The sequence below is a fragment of the Rhipicephalus sanguineus genome, chromosome 7, assembly GCF_013339695.2.
Source record: "Rhipicephalus sanguineus isolate Rsan-2018 chromosome 7, BIME_Rsan_1.4, whole genome shotgun sequence".
Lineage (NCBI taxonomy): Eukaryota > Metazoa > Arthropoda > Arachnida > Ixodida > Ixodidae > Rhipicephalus > Rhipicephalus sanguineus.
In genome coordinates this window covers 3,262,024-3,279,588 of record NC_051182.1, presented here as the reverse complement: position 1 = coordinate 3,279,588, position 17,565 = coordinate 3,262,024, and the positions used below count along the sequence as shown (strand labels likewise).

The following is a 17,565-nucleotide window of genomic DNA, read 5'->3' as shown; positions in this document are numbered from 1 at the left end:
GCGCGTGGCAAGAGCGTAGCTGCTATTCTTTCTGCGCATCCCAATTTGTGGCTATCGCATTCATTGCTTTCGGCGAAACTTCTTTCTGCCTGAGTCGGCCGTTGATGCCAATCCTCCTTTTTATCTCCTTCACAACCTCTTCACGGATTAAGACAAGCGTGGTTTTCGGAAAGCTGTCCTTTTCTAGGCGATTAAGCTGTTGTGAGTAGCTTAATAGGCAGGGTGGCTGGAAGCAATTTTTAGGGCGGGTCCTAAACTAGTTGTAGCTAAGCCTCTTCTTACTATTTTCGAGTATGCCGACGCGTAGCTTAAAATTGGCTTCTTGATCTGAGAGGCGCTGCTAGCAAATAAATTCATCTGCAAATCTAAAGCTTGCATTTCATTCCTGAATGACACCTAGTGGGTGAAGGTAAGCTTTGTTTCTTTTTTTTCTTAAAGCAGCGAGATTGTGGGTAACTTTCCTAGAACTGCTTGCGAAGGAATATTTATCGCGTGGTAATCAAAATGCTCTCGAGGGCCCGGTCAATACTGCCGAGAAAAAGGTCGCTACGAATTCAGGCTACTGATAACCAATCCAAACCAATGCGAATTTTGAACCGCGATGTTCCCATGCAAAATAATAAACGTGGACTACAAATAGAAAATCGACCGCTCGAGAAATGATCGAACAGGAATACCACTCTGATTTTTGAACGTCGACTCATCGCTAACCATGATACATTCATTGACAGTCTTCATCGGCTGATTTTGCGGAAGGAAATAATAGAAATCCTTAACGCCAATGCAAAGTCATGGGCATGCTTGGGGTCTTCCTTCAGGTAAAAATCTTACGCCTTCTTCCCAGCTCCTTACGTTGAAGAGGTAAACTCCACGGAGCCTTGCTAGGTTCCTCTGCAAAGACCCTGATCAACTTGCTACCAAGTATTTCTCTCAGAAACGATGGTACGTCAAGCAAGTTCTGTTGTATGGGTCTTTAAAACGGAGAAACTTCAATGTTGTTTCCGTGACGGCTGTCTACTGTCCTACACAAATGCTCAAGGTTCATCTACAGCAACATTTTTATAGACGATAGTCTTTCTTGGGCAACTTAAACGCAGAAATTTTGGTCTGTCTTTCTGTTTGTCGGCACGTCACTCGATTCAGCCACCCGGCCAAAGTTGAACCACTTGCTTACCGCCCACCCATCTTGAACTGGTACGGCTGTTCCTACTTGTGAACGTTGTCGATCAAAAAGTAAATATTACGCATATCTGAGGCGCAACATCATTAGGTAAGTATTAGGTGGTGTGTTCCTTTAATAGAAAATACATAGATACGCAATTTTAAAAACCCTAGTTTCTTAAGCTGCACTGAAAATGCGACTGCGCTAAAACTTGTCTTCCTCCGTACCATCTGCACAAGCTCATGTTGTGTTTCGTTTCCGGTTCAGTATTGCATTGTACGAATGACAGGGGGCGCCGCTCTGGCATTCCTGTTTTACCCAGGCGACGTGTAAATAAGAGAGTTTGTGGAGAGTACTCATTGAGTGCGGACGTTTCTTCTCCTTCGGCGCATCGCGCCAAACCGCGTGTTCGGGCTGGCCGGCGTCCCCGGCGGTCGCGTTGGTCACCGCCGGTCTTCACCTGCCGCTGCGCCGGGACTACCAGCCCGCAACACAGCACTCATGTTTCCCGACGTATTGCCAGATGGCGTCCCATATCTCACGCAGCGCCTCTTCTATCGTCTTTAGACGACATTTGCAGCGTAGCACGCAGATACGCGGCCAATTTTTTCCCTTGAACTTTCAAGTTTCTTGGGTACGATGGGTACCTTCTTGAAGCTTCTTCTCAAAGCGGATGTAGTTTTGCCATGAATTGCCCTTCCTGCAAGGAGGACGAAGGATCCTGTTTTATCTGTGGTGAATAATTTCACTTCATTTTCCTAAAAATCTCCCAAGTGGCTGAACGTGTTGCACTCTGCCATCTTGGGATTTAACTAGTACATCTAAGCCATCCAAGATGCATCAGAAGCTTTCATTTTAACCAACAGGCTTGGACACCGATCGTACGGTGGCTATCTTATACGGTTTTAAGTAGGGGTGTGCGAATATCAAATTTTTCGAATACGAATCGAATACGAATATCCACCTTCGAATATCGAATCGAATATCGAATATCAAAGGGAAAATGCCTCCACAGTAACAATATTTTATTTAACATGTAGCTATTTGAAAAACAACAACATTAACAGCCTGACTGGCAACACAACATACACTGCTATCTCCAGAACACAATGTCCAGGCTAGCACAATGCACATCACAACACAAGCAAATATCACGGCACAATGAAAGTAATGACATGGTGTTATCATGAAGAAATATGAGTTGCTCCACATGATCAGGCAGCAGGCGCTCCCTTCTAACAGAGACACCCCCCCCCCTTGCCACTGAAAAGGCACACTCGCTTGGAACAGAAGTGGCTGGTATAGGGAGGTACATGGGGCAAAGCTTTGCCAGACTGGGGTACCTGAAGGTGCCTACAGTCCGCCACCAGTCACATGGGTCACTGTCCTTCTTCAGAAGTGGTCCCGCATAGTGAACGAGTGGTAGTGCGGCACGTTACGGCCGCATAATATTGAAAATGTATGGTTACATGATCGCCAACAGCGCTGCACGTCGGAGATGCACCAGCAATAAATCGTACGTATTGGGGAGCTCGTCACAGGCAGATATCGTGGCTCCGTGTACTTACGATGTTTATCGCTCCTCTCGGCAACGTTTTAGCTATACGAACACAGCAGAAATGTGGAAGACGAGTTATTTTATGCATGATAATCGAATCACATATTCGAATTTTTCGAATATTCGAAGTTATTGAATATTCGAAACTTTCCGAATACATGATTTTCGAATCGAATACGAATATTTCGAATGTAATATTCGACGAATATTCGAAACTTTCGAATATTCGCACACCCCTAGTTTTAAGCAATGTCCTAGGAAAAACTTGGGTCCTATTTGAAGAATATTCATCGGTAGTCCAACTACAGGCAGCCTGGAGCCGGCGATAAACACGCGAATAGAGCGAGGCGCGCTCCGGCAGCAGCCCACGCACTGTGGCGGCTTGCTTCCTCTCAGTCGACGGCCTACAGAGAAACATGTCATTAACGCAGAAACGAGACTTGGACAGAATGGCTCTCCTGCCTAATCACAAAAAATAAGCACTGCCGGAGTTGTGGCTGGTAAGGCCGACCATCTACGTGCACGCTTTTACTTCCGTTGCATTAGGTTCCAGCGTGACAGGTATTCTACGACGGTGGTCTCCTGCTCTCCGATTATTACAAAGACACGCGGCCTTCGTGCAAGTTCAAACTTCATCGCCACACAACTCACTGAACCTAAACTGCCACCGACTCGTCCTGCGGCCCACCACCCTGTTTTAATTCAGGTCGCTCTCTAATTGCAGCATAGCTTCCAAAACTCCAGTAAGTTGAAACTGCATTCTGGTTCTTTCATTGCCACCGTTCACCTCTCCCGTGTTTGGATGACTGAATACATGACCTACCCCTAGCATCGCACGTATCAGCACACTCCAGCAACGCCATAAACCTGTTTTCACAAGGTATTGCTAAACTGTTCCCTACCCAAACCGCCCTAACCGTCGTTCTCAGGTAAAACTTCACGAGCTGCAAACGTGTAACGGTGCATACAAAGCTTAACAAGATAATATTACCACTATTACTGACAAATCTACCAAGGCTCTCAGTACTTACCGCGATTATTCTGACGAGGCCTGTTATCGTTGGTTCCTGTCAATGAAAACAAAAAAAATGCCATGACGATACGCAGGAAAAAGCAGCAACTCCGAATGAACCGGCTTCTTCTATGCGTTAGAAAGTGTATTGATAGTGATCGAACCACTGGTTTAGTGAACTCTATGTTTTGTGGCATGACAAGTTTCCTACACTGAGTTCCGCTCAAGTAGCACATTTATTTCTTTTATGGACTTGCTGTATGTACGCCGTAAGCGCCGCCCAATAGGGTGATGTGTAGCTCCTTTCTTATGCTTCATGTTTCTTTCACGTGTTGACCATGTACTTCCTAAAATAACGATCCGGATTTATGCTGCAGAATTTTTAGACGTACGTTTGATTTTCTTCTCTTTTTAAAGAAATTTATGACACAGCGATTTTTCTTGGCGATGTGAATGATTAACCATATGGTTTAGACAGCATGTAAAAGGCTTACAGCTGGCCAGTGAGCTGCCCCCCAAAATTATTTACATTTGTTAGACATTAAGGGGGAGTGAAAGATGATAGAAAAGAGATGTTACAAAAAGGAGAAGAAGAAGAAAAAAAAGAACAATAATTCCCCTTTCCCGAGCACAGGGTAGCCAGCCGGTCCGAGAACTGGCTAACCTCCCTGTCTTTTCGTTTTTCTTCTTCTCCTCCTCCTCCTCTTAGACATTAACTAATGCTACTCATTTGTCGATGCTGTGAATGTACAAACCCTGTGCCATAAGGGCATAGTGCCTCATAATTTTGATCTCTATAAACCAGTGAAGAGAGCTATCGCGGTGCGTTGTCCCCGGTCTGCTGCTAACAAAGTTGTGAAAGAAAACCATGGACGACAGCCTCCGATCTCCAGCCTGAATGCACCTGGTTTCCCATCGGTTTTAACCAGCCGATCCGAATCTCTGCTGCGAAAGTTGAATTGTAGCAGAAAGCCTTAGATGATGCAGAAGATTATCCAAAGCTTAACAAAAAAAAGTTGCAAGCAGGCAACATCTTCCAGTGGCTTCTTCTGCATCGCACAGCCTTTTAATGTTTGTACCCATATTTTCACCCCAAAGGCCAAGCTTTTGAGTAAAAGAAAGAGCCCTTCACCTGTCCGGAAAATGGGGACACGCCAAGCTTCGCGTGCGCGTGCCTTACCTACTATTTTTCTTTCTGTCTTTCTGTTGTATTTTGCAATGCCCCCCTAACTTCTGCATCCCTCCATGCCGGAAATTGGATCAACACTTTTTGCGCAAAATTTCCTCAGACAACGGACGAAGACAGACACGGACGGACGTCCGTTGTCTGAGAAAATTTTGCGCAAAAAGTGTTGATCATGGAGTACCAACTAGCTCGAACCCACACCTTGGTAAGGAAATTGGATGTTCACCGACGTGCTTAGCAATGCAAAAGTTCTGTTGCTGCAGAAAAGAACGACGTTCAAGCGCGAAACAATGGTGTGTAACAGTGGACGACAACGATGAAATGGGGCCGCGTGACCTCGATAAGCGATCAGATGACCATATCAGAAACGGCTGACCACCGGACAAGCCCACGGACGAGAGACCATGAATTGTTGGAAAAAGGCGCACAAAGATATGCATGAGCCTTCAAGGGCCTCTTTGAATGCACCCGCATTTCTATACACTCGTCGGCGCCGGCTTTTCAGCGAACTATGTCGCCGCCGCCGCCATTGAGATATGTAATTCATAGAAGCTTCGCCTAAAAAACACGCTGGGCTTGTTCTGTGATCCATGCTTGGCGTCATATATGACATTCTGTTGAGCTGTCCCAAACTCTACATAGGCCAAACCAGGCGCTGTTCGAATAACTGCCAATTAGAGGTTTCCTAATTGCTCGTATCAAAGCATCCCCTAATGCTGCATTTTGAATATTCTTGCGGCCTGCTCACCAACATAATTTTTCTTGCGGCTGTTTGTGCATTGCGTAAGATGGGATTGCCCAAAATTTGTTGAATATGCCTGCTGAGACTCCATCGCCTCGCACGTTGTCACCTGTTATTCAATCTGAAATGCGCAACTATAGAATTAGCTTTCCACTGCGAATAAATATGTGCGCTGAAACAGCTTCTCGATCGCGCTTGGGGTGATTGTTAGGATCCGTTGAAGTGGGCTCATGGGTGAAATGGTTGCACAAGAATTTTAAAGCGAGAAAAAAGTAACGAATGGACGAAGAGGGGCCACACGGACTCGCGCTGGCTTCCAATTGAGGTCTTTTTGGAAAAATCACAAACAAAAGTATTGGCACAAATGCGATCCCGGGCAACAACAACAAAAAAAAAGAGAACACAAGCACTGCGCAAAAGCAACAACAACAACAAAAAGCATGTCCTCCTGAAGACGAAAGTGAGCTCTTATCTGGAAGGCAGCGGCCGAAATTGCTCGTCTAGGTCTACATCTGATGTGTTCTGCTTGTTTTTTCCTGTTATGATAAATGAGCGTAAAATATTGGGATAAGGTGTGCAATGACTCGCGCAACAAAATACTCTCCTAACGCTCTTGAAGTTTTTGCATTGGCGGCCTGAAACGACAGAATTGCCAAGTATTTTCGACCGTTGCACATGCACACATACATCTTTGGCGCAGAATGTCCAGTATAAATAAGTAATGAAATGTGCACAAGCAGTCTCAATACATTTATCTGCTAAATGCAGCCATAATATGGCAACACAGTTTCTGAAACAATAACATGTGCTCGTATTTGAAGGTTGTGAATATGTATCACTTACGGTTACTGGCTTTTTATTTTTGCAAGTCTGGAGGTAGTCGCCAACACACTGTAAAATTCAAAGAGGGGCTGTGAGCTAAACAAGAATGATAAAAAATGCACAGAAGAGATCTTCGCATAATGTATAATGAACATCTTCAGAAAGAATAGAAATAGGATAAATGCTAACGTAGAAACTAAAACAATGCCCCCACCTCCCCAAGGGAATCGTAAGGAATTGCGAATGCATTTCTTGCGCCGAGAGTACACGGCGTAGTAATTTTAATGGCGTAAAGCTGGACACATCGACGCGCTCAAGTGTCTCCATTTTGGGGCGCATCTTTCAAGGAACGCTTCCTACGTGCGTTCGTAATCACCTCAGGGTTGTTGCCACCGCCTTCAATGCAGCACAAACGCGTTTAGAACGCGCTGTTTTCAGGCTGTGCCAAGGCAGCACAAACGCTACAAACGCGTTTCAAACGCACTGCATTGAGGCGGTGGCGCAGGGAGGAGAGAGAGCGAACGGCGAGAGAAGGAGCGGCGAAGCACTGCACCTACCCTCTCCTACACTCTCTCCACACACGCGGGAGCTCCGCCGAGCTCCCACGATGCGAGCGCCCTCACACGCCAGAGCGCGCTCCTCCTCTCCACTCACTCTCCGCTACTCCGCCCGCACCACCTGCTCCGGTTGCTAGGGGCGAGGATAAGCGCGCGCGCCCGCAGCTGTTGCTATGGGAGGGGGAGTGAGAGCGGAGAGGCGCGTGGAGACCGAGGCCTTACATAGCCCGACTAAGAAATACATTCGCATTTAAAAAATCACAGCATATCCACGGGGTGAATAATGATGAGTGGGCGAAGCTCCGGAGGTTCATGACTTTTCTGTGAAAATTCGCCCATTAAATCATCATGAAAGACGTGAGAATCAGTGTGTGAGGTTATTATAAGAACTTTTATACATTTCTTATATGAGGTTTGGCTTCCGTTGTCCCTTCCAAATGACGGCTTTGTGGTCCGTTAAATGCAAGGAGAGCGGTTCTTGTATGGGTTGCAGTTGGACGTTCATAAATGCAATGTCTATGCACGTCCTGTACGCGCGTTTCCTCGCCGCTTGTCGGGCTCTCACAGTTTCTGGATCCGCTTCACTGCGTCGCCGTGCACCTTCTGCTTCACGGGCTCGAACGTTGGGATCCGTTTCTCGGCGCCTCCGTGCAGCTTCGGCTTCGCGGGCTCTCCCCTCCGAGTTCTGTCTGCGAGCGCCCGCTACAGCCGCTTTCCATGCCCTCCGCTCCGCCGCCTTGTCTTCCATATGGCGCAGCGACTCCGAGCGAAAGAGGAAGCGCGCCAAGAGCGAGCGCATTTTATAGCTCTCACCCCTAGCGGTCTCCCATCGCACTACATCGAAACATCTCGAACGATCGCCTCCATCCAATGATCTAGTGATCGCTCATCACACACGCGGTCCCATACATCTGAATGGAGCGAGCGCCGCAGCGCCATCTCGTATTTTAATTAGTCAACTATGCTGCGCTAGAGCCATCTAGTGATATCCCGTCACGCTAGCCTTTACCATGTACCTCTATGGAGCGAGCGCCGCAGCGCCATCTCGTATTTTAATTCGTCATGGATGGATGGATGGATGCTATGAGCGTCCCCTTTATAACGGGGCGGTGACATGTCTGCCACCAGGCTCGAAACAATTATGCCGCGCTAGCGCCATCTAGTGATATCCCGTCACACTAGCCTTTACCATGTATCTCAATGGAGGGAGCGCCACCAACGCCGTCTAGTGATCACTTCACGAACTCTCACCGCCGGATCCTGTCGGCGAGCGCGCGCCGCAGCCGCTTTCCGTGCCCTCCGCTCCGCCGCCTTGTCTTCGCTGTTCATGGCGCAGCGTCGAAAGAGGGAGCCCGCCAAGAGCGAGCGCCTTTTCGACTCCTAACGCGCCATCTGGCGCTCTCCTTATCACACTAACCCCACACGCAGCGCGCGCCTCCACGCCATCTAGTGAGCAATTCATGTACTGTCACAGCGCAGCGCCATCTAGTGAACATTGCGAGAAGCAGCTGGGGTGGCTACTACAAACGGAGGATGGACAGACCCACGGCATAAGGAGCTTCGCCCCTAAAACGAAATATGCATGGTCTGCTGGGACCCAACTGCTGTAAAGGACAGAATTAGTGAACAGCCTTGCGTGCAGCGATCACATGTTAGTGAATGCGAAATCGCTTTCAGAAAAGCCAAGCGAAAACAAAATTAGTTAAATAAAGCAAAAAAAGACCCAACCAAGTCGTAGCGGTACAAACAGAGGAACTTAGCACTGCAGTTCAAAGCAATTACGATGCTTTAGAACGAGAGGAAAAGAACGACATTGAGAAAACGAATGAAACCGCAACTTGACTGATTTCTCGAGCACTTATTCACGTTATCCTTAACCCTTTCAGACGCCACCCACGAAGAACTGCCTGTAAATGCGTCAAATCGATACAACGTTATTTCGAAGCGCTCGATATTCTATTGCAACAAAAATAATGTCATAATACGCTAATTTATGTCTGTTATAGTAATTAGTCCCAAATAAATTGTAACTACATATATATTCTGAAGTCATCTATACCTTGTTTTTGCATAAATAGAATTAAATTTCAGGCTAGAAATATGTTGCGAATTCGTTTTCGGTTATATCAATTTTGAGCAAAGAAGAAATATACTTTAGACGTTGCTCGCGGGAAGTGGCACGTCGAACGTGGTAGTGCCTTCAGCAAAGTTATCGTATGCAACAGTACACTGTAAAATGAAATTAAATGAAGACAAATTTATTACGCCGGAGGTTCAATTCATCCAAAGCTCAATGTATCTAGCTCTTTTATTGCCAGTAGTCGATACAACTAACAAAAACAAGTGGTGAACACAATTGTGTACATAGCGTGTCAAAGAGTTGACACGCTATGAAGACCCTAAGTAATCACACTCTCTTCAAAACAAGACAGTTTAAAAAAAACGATACGAAAGCACATAAAAGCGGTGATGTTCAGTAGTGTTATATCAATATTTATCCACCTAAGTCAACACATAATCCCAAGTAAAAGTGTGGCATGGTGGGATTTCATCGTGCTACATCCAGCAACAATATCCAATGTTCTAACCACGGCGTCACAAGTTTGTAATGTACAAGGTCTCCAAAAACCTTTCTTTCCTATTTTGATAAAAAAACAAAAATGAAGAATGCTCAGCGCTATTCACTTAGAATAAAAACTTACGGAAGAGGCTTTCGCTATGTTAAACTACAGTTGTCGTTACAGTTTTCTTGCGCAAACAGATGTCTCTAAGAAGACACCACATGTCGTTAGGAAAAACCACTTGTCATCCAGCTTATCACTGCCGACCAGTCTATGCAGTATTGAGGGCATTTACGTGAGCCAATCTTAACTACTGGGAAAATGTCTTGAAAAGAAGGCAGGAGTTCAGGGGAACAAGGAAGCTTCAAATGTTGAAAAATTCGTGAACACGGGGTGTCAATGTAGCCGACGTTTCTACAATCGGACTTGTCTTCTTCAAATTGCAGTCGCTTGTCGAGACGTCAGCGTCAGCGACGTGCTATGTTGACGAATTTCCGTCTGTTAAAATGCGTTGGCTCACAAGATCGTCCACTGCGGAATAATGCTTAATGAAGCGAGGTTCTGTCGCATCACTTAAGTTTCGCTTTTCCGTGCTTACTTGTTTGATATCTCACATCAGTGAGTAAAGTGCACTTCACTATTGCACTGTATCGAAGATCGGTACTCTTCAGATGGTGAGGCTACCTTGAGAACAGCGATACAGGAAAGTGAGGCAGCCTTATTCGCGCGCCACCGAAATTCCACATTGTTCACACCACTTCGCAACCGCACCGCCGAAACTAGGGCGTCTAGTTGTCATCGTCCCTTCGCGCGAAGGAACGCTGGCATCGACGCGCTCGGCGTTGTGCACGCGTTTCGTTATGGCGAAGCGCATAAACAGGAGCACGGTCGTCGAACTGCTGGGCCTGCTGCAAAGCAACTTTCTGGCGATGTCCGAAGAGGATAAGCATGCATTCACCGAACAAAAGAAACGGCGCAAGCAGTTGTGGTTGGTTCGTCCTGATTTGCTAGACGCGAGAAGCTTGGTCGAGGCGAGATAATGCTACCCGTTTTGCGAGATCGCGATGATGTATTGCAAAGATGCTAATCGCGACAACACTTGGCAGTTGTCGAGAGCTACAGGATGATTTCGAAAGTCTCCGCTGTTGTGGCGGGCTTCGACGACTGCGATATCACAAGCGCGCCGCCATTTTTCGAATGTTCGACTCACGTTCCAATTGGTTCGCGGTGAGGGAATCCGATGGCAGCTGCCGCAAAAATCGGTCCAGGACCGATCGGCGCGAAATGGGCTTTTCCGGCGGATCTAACTGCCGCCGAAGCGGATTCTGCGCGCTCTCGCCGCCGAATGTCTCAGTGTGAACGCGCCATTAGAGTGAGTATATCGAGAGTAACTAGGTGAACTTCGCGGAGTCTCCGTATCCCGCCTTCCTGCATGCGGGGCTCTAAATGGCGATATTGCAAGAAGAATTGCAGGGTATGGATGTTGAGCACTATAGAACATTTGAGAGGAGAGAAGAAACACCTCCTTTCTGGAATGAGGCCGGGGAACAAAAAGGGTAAGGTGACTGCCTCGGCGCTGCGTTTTGTGGTTGCCACCAGTATTTACCACAGCCCAGAGGGGATTACGGAGGCGCCCAGGGAGCTTTCTATGAAATGATGTATTCAAACACTGCTAAGTAACAATAATATGTACTTATGGGCTAGTTGGTGAGCCATGATATTTCTGGCATTTTATGTGTGCGTGATTTTGTCCTTTTGTGCGCTGCTTAATGAAAAGTAACGAGAGAGAGTGAAGTTTATGCCTATAATATGTTTACTGTTTATGACTAATCCGGCTGTTACACCATTTATGATATGGTAGCCTTTCTGTAGCCATTTGGAACTAAAATTTCTTGAGCGCTACCAACTGATTTAAAGCCATGCGGCCGATTCCAAGATACGAAAAAAAAATGTTTGTTCTCGTCAAGCACTTCAGGGTTGATTCCTCGCAAGCGAGGTCGCCGGACACAGGTGATATCATGGTGTGACGTTCGCTGCCAGCTCCTATTCTGTCCTTTTTATGAGATCAAGTGGCAAGTATCCCGCATCGTGCTTTTTTACTAGATGTCTTGGGATCTCAGAAATGCGGTCCTTAAATTCGCAAAAATTACGAGCCACGAACAACTTGCATATTTCGGGAAATGCAGCTTACTAATAACGTGCGAGTGCGCAATTTGTTAAACAATGATGTGTTATTGCACGACTGTTCATTACTACCTATACCCTTAGACTAGACCTGTGCACTGCCGCGCCACGCCGCCGCCTGTTTCGCCTTCGGCAACGGCGGCGCCGCGCCGCTGCCGAAGTCCCAAGAGTGATCACGCCGCCGCCGCTGCCACGCAATCGCGGGCCGCCGCTGTTTGTCTTTTTTAACACGAAACTGTTTTATGCCGGGGTCCACCAAGACTTCAGTTACGTATTTCCGTCACGGAAGTGACGTCGAAAAAAATTTAAACGATCAGATATCAAAGAAAAAAAGTTCCGTCAACGGGCATCGAACCCACGACCGCTCGGTCCGCAACCACAGATGCCGGGCACGCTATCCACTGCGCCACGGCCACAGCCTCTAGTGGCTTTACAAACGCGCCTTTTATATCTACCACTCTCCCGGTCGGCGGGAAGGTGTTGCCTTCTGGGAGCGGTAAAGTAAAGTAATTCGTCACTACTGTGGCCTCCGCGATTACCACCTACAACGCGGTACACGTCCGTCCCATTCGGCACCTTTTCAATAGAAGTTCATTTTTGTCAATGCCTTAACACACCACGAGGTGGCGATCTTAGACCAAGCGTCGTAGAAGCATCGGCCTCGCTCATAGCATCACGCTAATCCAAACCAAATATAGCTCTGCGACGCGCGCCTACCTCACCTGGCTGTAACACCGCGTTCACCGCTGACGCGCTCGCCCCGAGAAAAATCGGAGCTGGGCTACCGGGGCGGCAGGACGCGCTTTGCGTTTCCCTCCAGTCCGGCCGTGGTGTTCAATCACATTTTAACATAACTAGATAACTAACTAGATACAACGACTTGAGAGGTGCCTTGCTCTGAAACGATCGCTCGAAACGGAATCTCGTATGTGTATTGGCTGAAAAAAAAAACAATTTTAAGTAAGTGATTTAGCCTTCTTGACACTACAAGCTATTCTCTCAAGGTTATGTCTTTACAAAAGGTCGATAGCACGTTGCCCAATTCAGAATTGGAACCAATTTCATTGTGATTGGTACAAAAACATAGTGATAATATACAGAAGAAGGTCCCGAAGCCAAAGAGTGCAATGGGCCTCCTTTTCAAAATAAATAAGAAACTCAGGTTACAGCATAACAAAACGTTACCGATGGTTTAAGTTTTATCGTACTAAAATTCTTTTTTATGGCTTTTAGTGCTTTTTCTGAGAACAAACTGTCAGGCATAATTAGAACATACCCTTCCTTATGTGAAATTACTGGCCTGAGTTTCTTCTCGACGCCATAATTAACAAAAGGCCGGATATGATCAGGACACTTGAGCTACATATTACATGCGTTGATACTAGCAACGCAGTACTTGGGACCTAAGGCTAGGGTTCGTCGTGACGATCGCCGCCAGAAGCAGCTGCACGCCGACTGGATGAGGGTAGCTAAGCAGCTTGCGGAATTCATATGGAGGGTAAAACTTCGAGAACTTCAACCATGTGAGAGGAAGATTATTTCTACTGTTTCACCGCAGAATAACTTGCTAGTCTTTGGAGGAGCTGCTTTGGTGATAGTCACTGCAAAACTCTTGTCTTAGGTCCCAAATACTGTTTTAAGCAGAACCTGAAACCAATAGACGCTTTATGTTTGCCGCGTACAATCACTAGACTTGTTCCTGAAGAAGAGCGTTCCCACTGCATTTCAGACTGCGTTGCTAGTATCAAGGAATCTAATATGCATCTCAAGTGTCCTGATCATATCGGGCCTTCGGTTAATTATTCTGTCGAGAAAAAACTCTGTCCAGACATTTAGATAAAGAAGGGTATTTTGTAATTATGCAGGTCAATTTGTTGTCAGAAAAAGCATTATCAACCATAAAAAAGAATTTTGGGATGGTAAAACTTAAACCATCGGTAGTTAGGCAGCGTGCTGCCGACCTTTTTTAAGACATGACATTCAGAGAATAGCTTGTAATGTCAAAACGGCTCAATCAATTCCTTTAGAATTGTTTTTTTTTTAGCGGAAAAAACAACGTAAGAACGAGATTTTGTTTGGAGCAATTCTTTCAGAGCAAGGCACCTGGCAAGTCGCCGTATCTAGTTATTTCCAGAGCTGCTTGACCTCTTTGAGTTTTTCAAACACTTTTCGTTTGCGTAATTCTCAGGTGCTAGTTCAGGTTCTCTCAGAGGAGAACCCCGGCTGTTGTAGAGCTTTTAGTATGGATATTGATGACCTGTATTACTCTTTGCCGCATGAGGACTTGTTAAAATGTGTTAATGAATGTATTAACGAACAAGGGCACGACACGGTTTCCACCGATAAATGTAGTGTTTCTACCGGGGCTCTTCTAGAAATTCTTTCCATGCATTTAGAGTCGACGCTGGTAGGTTCAAAGAAAGGCGTTTATGTGCAGAAATCAGGGGTATGTATTGGTTCTAAGGTTGCCCCGGTTCTTAGTGATTTATACCTTAGCAAGATTGACAATCTTTTGGAAGGCGCCTTAGGTAATTCGGTTATTAAGGGTTTTAGTTATGTGGACGATTACTTGATTTTTTTTTGTATTGGTTAGGACTTTGAAACGATGGAAACCTCAGTGAGCGAAAAATTTGAAATAAATGAAGGAGGGCTGAACTTCACTAAAGAGGTGCCTCAGAATAATGGAATACAATTTCTAGACATTTCCTTAAGGTTCCAGAAGAACCACGTGTGCTGGCAGTATTCTCCTAGGTCTTCAAAACTGCTGTTAAATTATTCGTCGAAGCACTCAAAGGTTGTAAAAAACGGCATCGCCATGTCTTGCCTTAAGTCTGACCCTCACCAAGTCGTGTCAGCACAAAATGAGTGATAGCTTTAACGCATAGATTACCCGTCTTTTAAACGTAGGTTATCGTCGTGATGCAGTGACCACTGTCGCCGAACGCTTAAAGAAGTCCAGTATGTGAAGTCCGAGCACGGATGCAAAAAGCGATAGGAAGAAACGTGTTGTTGGTATACCGTACATTCATTGCGTATCTCACAGGCTAAAGAAAGTAGGAAGAAGATACGGCGTTAATGTTGTTTTCACGGCTGCCATTAAGCTCGGTGAGATTTGTGCCGCTGTGCAGAGGAAGATTAAACGTGTAAAAGACAAGAAGCGGACCGATATTTATTTCGTACAACACACCAACGAATTCACTGATTGCCGTACAAGTGTGGTGTATATAGTCCCTGTCAGCTGCGGCCGCTTCTACGTAGGACAGACGGGCCGCTGCATTAACCAAAGATTATTGGAACATAAGAGATCGCTAACTGGCGGCTCACCTTCTAATCTATCTTTACATATTCGAGAGTGCAAGTGCAAGCTAAAATTCGATGAATGCGCAGTGTTGTAACGGCATAGGAATAAAGAAACGCGCCTGATGATTGACACGTGACATGTCGAGAATAATGGTAGCGCATTCGTGAGCCAACCGTCGATTAACTGGCATAAGGATGAAATCAAATGCCTTAACAGTTATCTTCCACGCAGACCCCCACGCGTGCCGGATTGATAGGTTCGCCTATTGCATGGGCATGCGCCGATAACTTTTCGTGCCTTCTTTCTTTTCCGCCGTTGTGCTTCTCTACAGTTGTTAGCGTTTGTGGTGTCCTGACTTCTTTCTTGTGTCCGTGTTTGCACGCCCTGTCTTATTAGAATGAATACTTACCAACTAGCTCAGCGCTAAGTTATTCAAGGAGTAAAGACAATGAAAAACTTACAATAACAGATGATAAAAGGAGCGGGAGTGCAAACATAGACAAAAGAGAGAAGTCAAGAGAGTGAACAGTTATTTCTCAAGTAGACCACCACGCGCACCTGAATGATAGGTATAGCCTCTCGCCTGGGAATGCGCAGATGAGAGTTTGCGTCTACCTTCTTTTCCGCCGCTGTATGACTTTCAGTTATTAGCAGCGCTCGTGGTGTCTTTACTACTCTCTTGTCTCCGTGTTCGCAAGCCCTGTCTTTTTAAAGGGCCCCCAAACAGCCCATGATATACGAAAAACGAGCGCGTTATTTTCTCTTGGCGTTGCTCGTCTTGTTGGCGCACTTCGTTACTACAGAACGGTGATTCACGTGACGTCCTTAGGGTACATACTCTTGATTGTAGTAGGGTACGCATTTGGGCTGGTTGGTTCATGATTACGAGTGAAAAACAGCGCTAAAAAGACGGGACAACAAAGGACACGAGACCACGGCGATGACTAACAACCACATGTGTTTTATTCCTTCAGTCAGCATAAATATACTTCACCACTATCTCAATGAAACTACAGAAAATTCAGCCTGCGCAGAGACAGTAAGGCGATCAATGGGACATGAATGCTATCTCCTTCGGAAGGAGGGAAATCGAGGGGAGGCTTACACATGCCTCGCCGCTATTGTGGATGTGATAAGCATCTGAAATGAGACGCGCGCGCTCGTCATGGTATTCTGACAAGAAAGTGGTATCTTTAAAAGATGGATGGCAACCGCAACTGTTACAATGAAGAGATAACTGATCATCGGTAGCTTGTTTCTGAACCTTGTTCGAATGTTCGCGTATGCGGTCATTAGCGCACCTCCCCGTTTGACCGACATAATAGCGCCCGCAAGAAAGTGCAATCTTGTACACAACACCTTGAGCACATTCAACAAACTTCATGCCTGTGCTTCTTAGTGCATCTTCTTTTGTTCTCTACCTCTCGGTTGACTTGCTGGCACAGGCTACCCAGCTTATTTTGGGCAGAAAACAACAGCCTAACGCATGCCCTGCCGACAACTTTCTTGAGATTGTGGGCTACCTTGTGTACATACGGGATAACCGCAACAGTTTGCTTCGAGTTTGTCTCGGATTGCACAGCAGCTGAGCGCTTGTTTTTAAAGCCTGCTACGAGGCTTTCGGCAATGTTGGTCAAAAGTGTTGCTGGAACCTGTCTAGCGCTGCATGAAGGCGGCGCTAGACAGGTCTTGCGACCACCAAGTTGAAGCAAAATTTCTTTCACAAGTAGCACGCCTGAAGCTCGAAAGTTTTCCAGCAACACTTTTGACCAACATTGCCGAAAGCCTCGTAGCAGGCTTTAAAAACAAGCGCTCAGCTGCTGTGCAATCCGAGACAAACTCGAAGCAAACTGTTTCGGTTATCCCGTATATGCACAAGGTAGCGCACAATCTCAAGAAAGTTGTCGGCAGGGCATGCGTTAGGATGTTGTTTTCTGCCCAAAATAAGATTGGTAGCCTGTGCCAGCAAGTCAACCGAGAGGTAGAGAACAAAATATGCACTAAGAAGCACAGGCAGAAGTTTGTTGAATGTGCTCAAGGTGTTGTGTACAAGATTGCACTTTCTTGCGGGCGTTATTATGTCGGTCACACGGGGAGGTGCGCTAATGACCGCATGCGCGAGCATTCGAACAAGGTTCAGAAACAAGCTACCGATAGTCAGTTATCTCTTCATTGTAACAGTTGCGGTTGCCATCCATCTTTTAAAGATACCACTTTCTTGTCAAAATACCATGACGAGCGCGCGCGTCTCATTTCGGAGGCTTATCACATCCACAATAGCGGCGAGGCATGTGGAAGCCTCCCCTCGATTTCACTCCTTCCGAAGGAGATAGCATTCATGTCCCATTGATCGCCTTACTGCCTCTGCGCAGGCTGAATTTTCTGTAGTTTCATTGAGATAGTGGTGAAGTATATTTATGCTGACTCAAGGAATAAAACACATTTGGTTGCTAGTCAGCGCCGTGGTCCCGTGTCCTTTC

General features: G+C 46.2%; 1 long non-coding RNA gene across 1 annotated transcript in view; it reads right to left on the bottom strand.

Annotated features, from left to right (window-relative positions):
- The window catches only part of LOC119400603 (uncharacterized), a 30,836-nt gene that overhangs the window by 11,583 nt on the left and 1,688 nt on the right, over positions 1-17,565 (bottom strand). The window contains exons 2-3 of the long non-coding RNA XR_005185111.2: positions 6,504-6,551; positions 3,752-3,787 (exon numbers count right to left, since the gene is read on the bottom strand). This is a non-coding gene — a long non-coding RNA (uncharacterized LOC119400603). The remainder of the gene's footprint in view (positions 1-3,751; positions 3,788-6,503; positions 6,552-17,565) is intronic.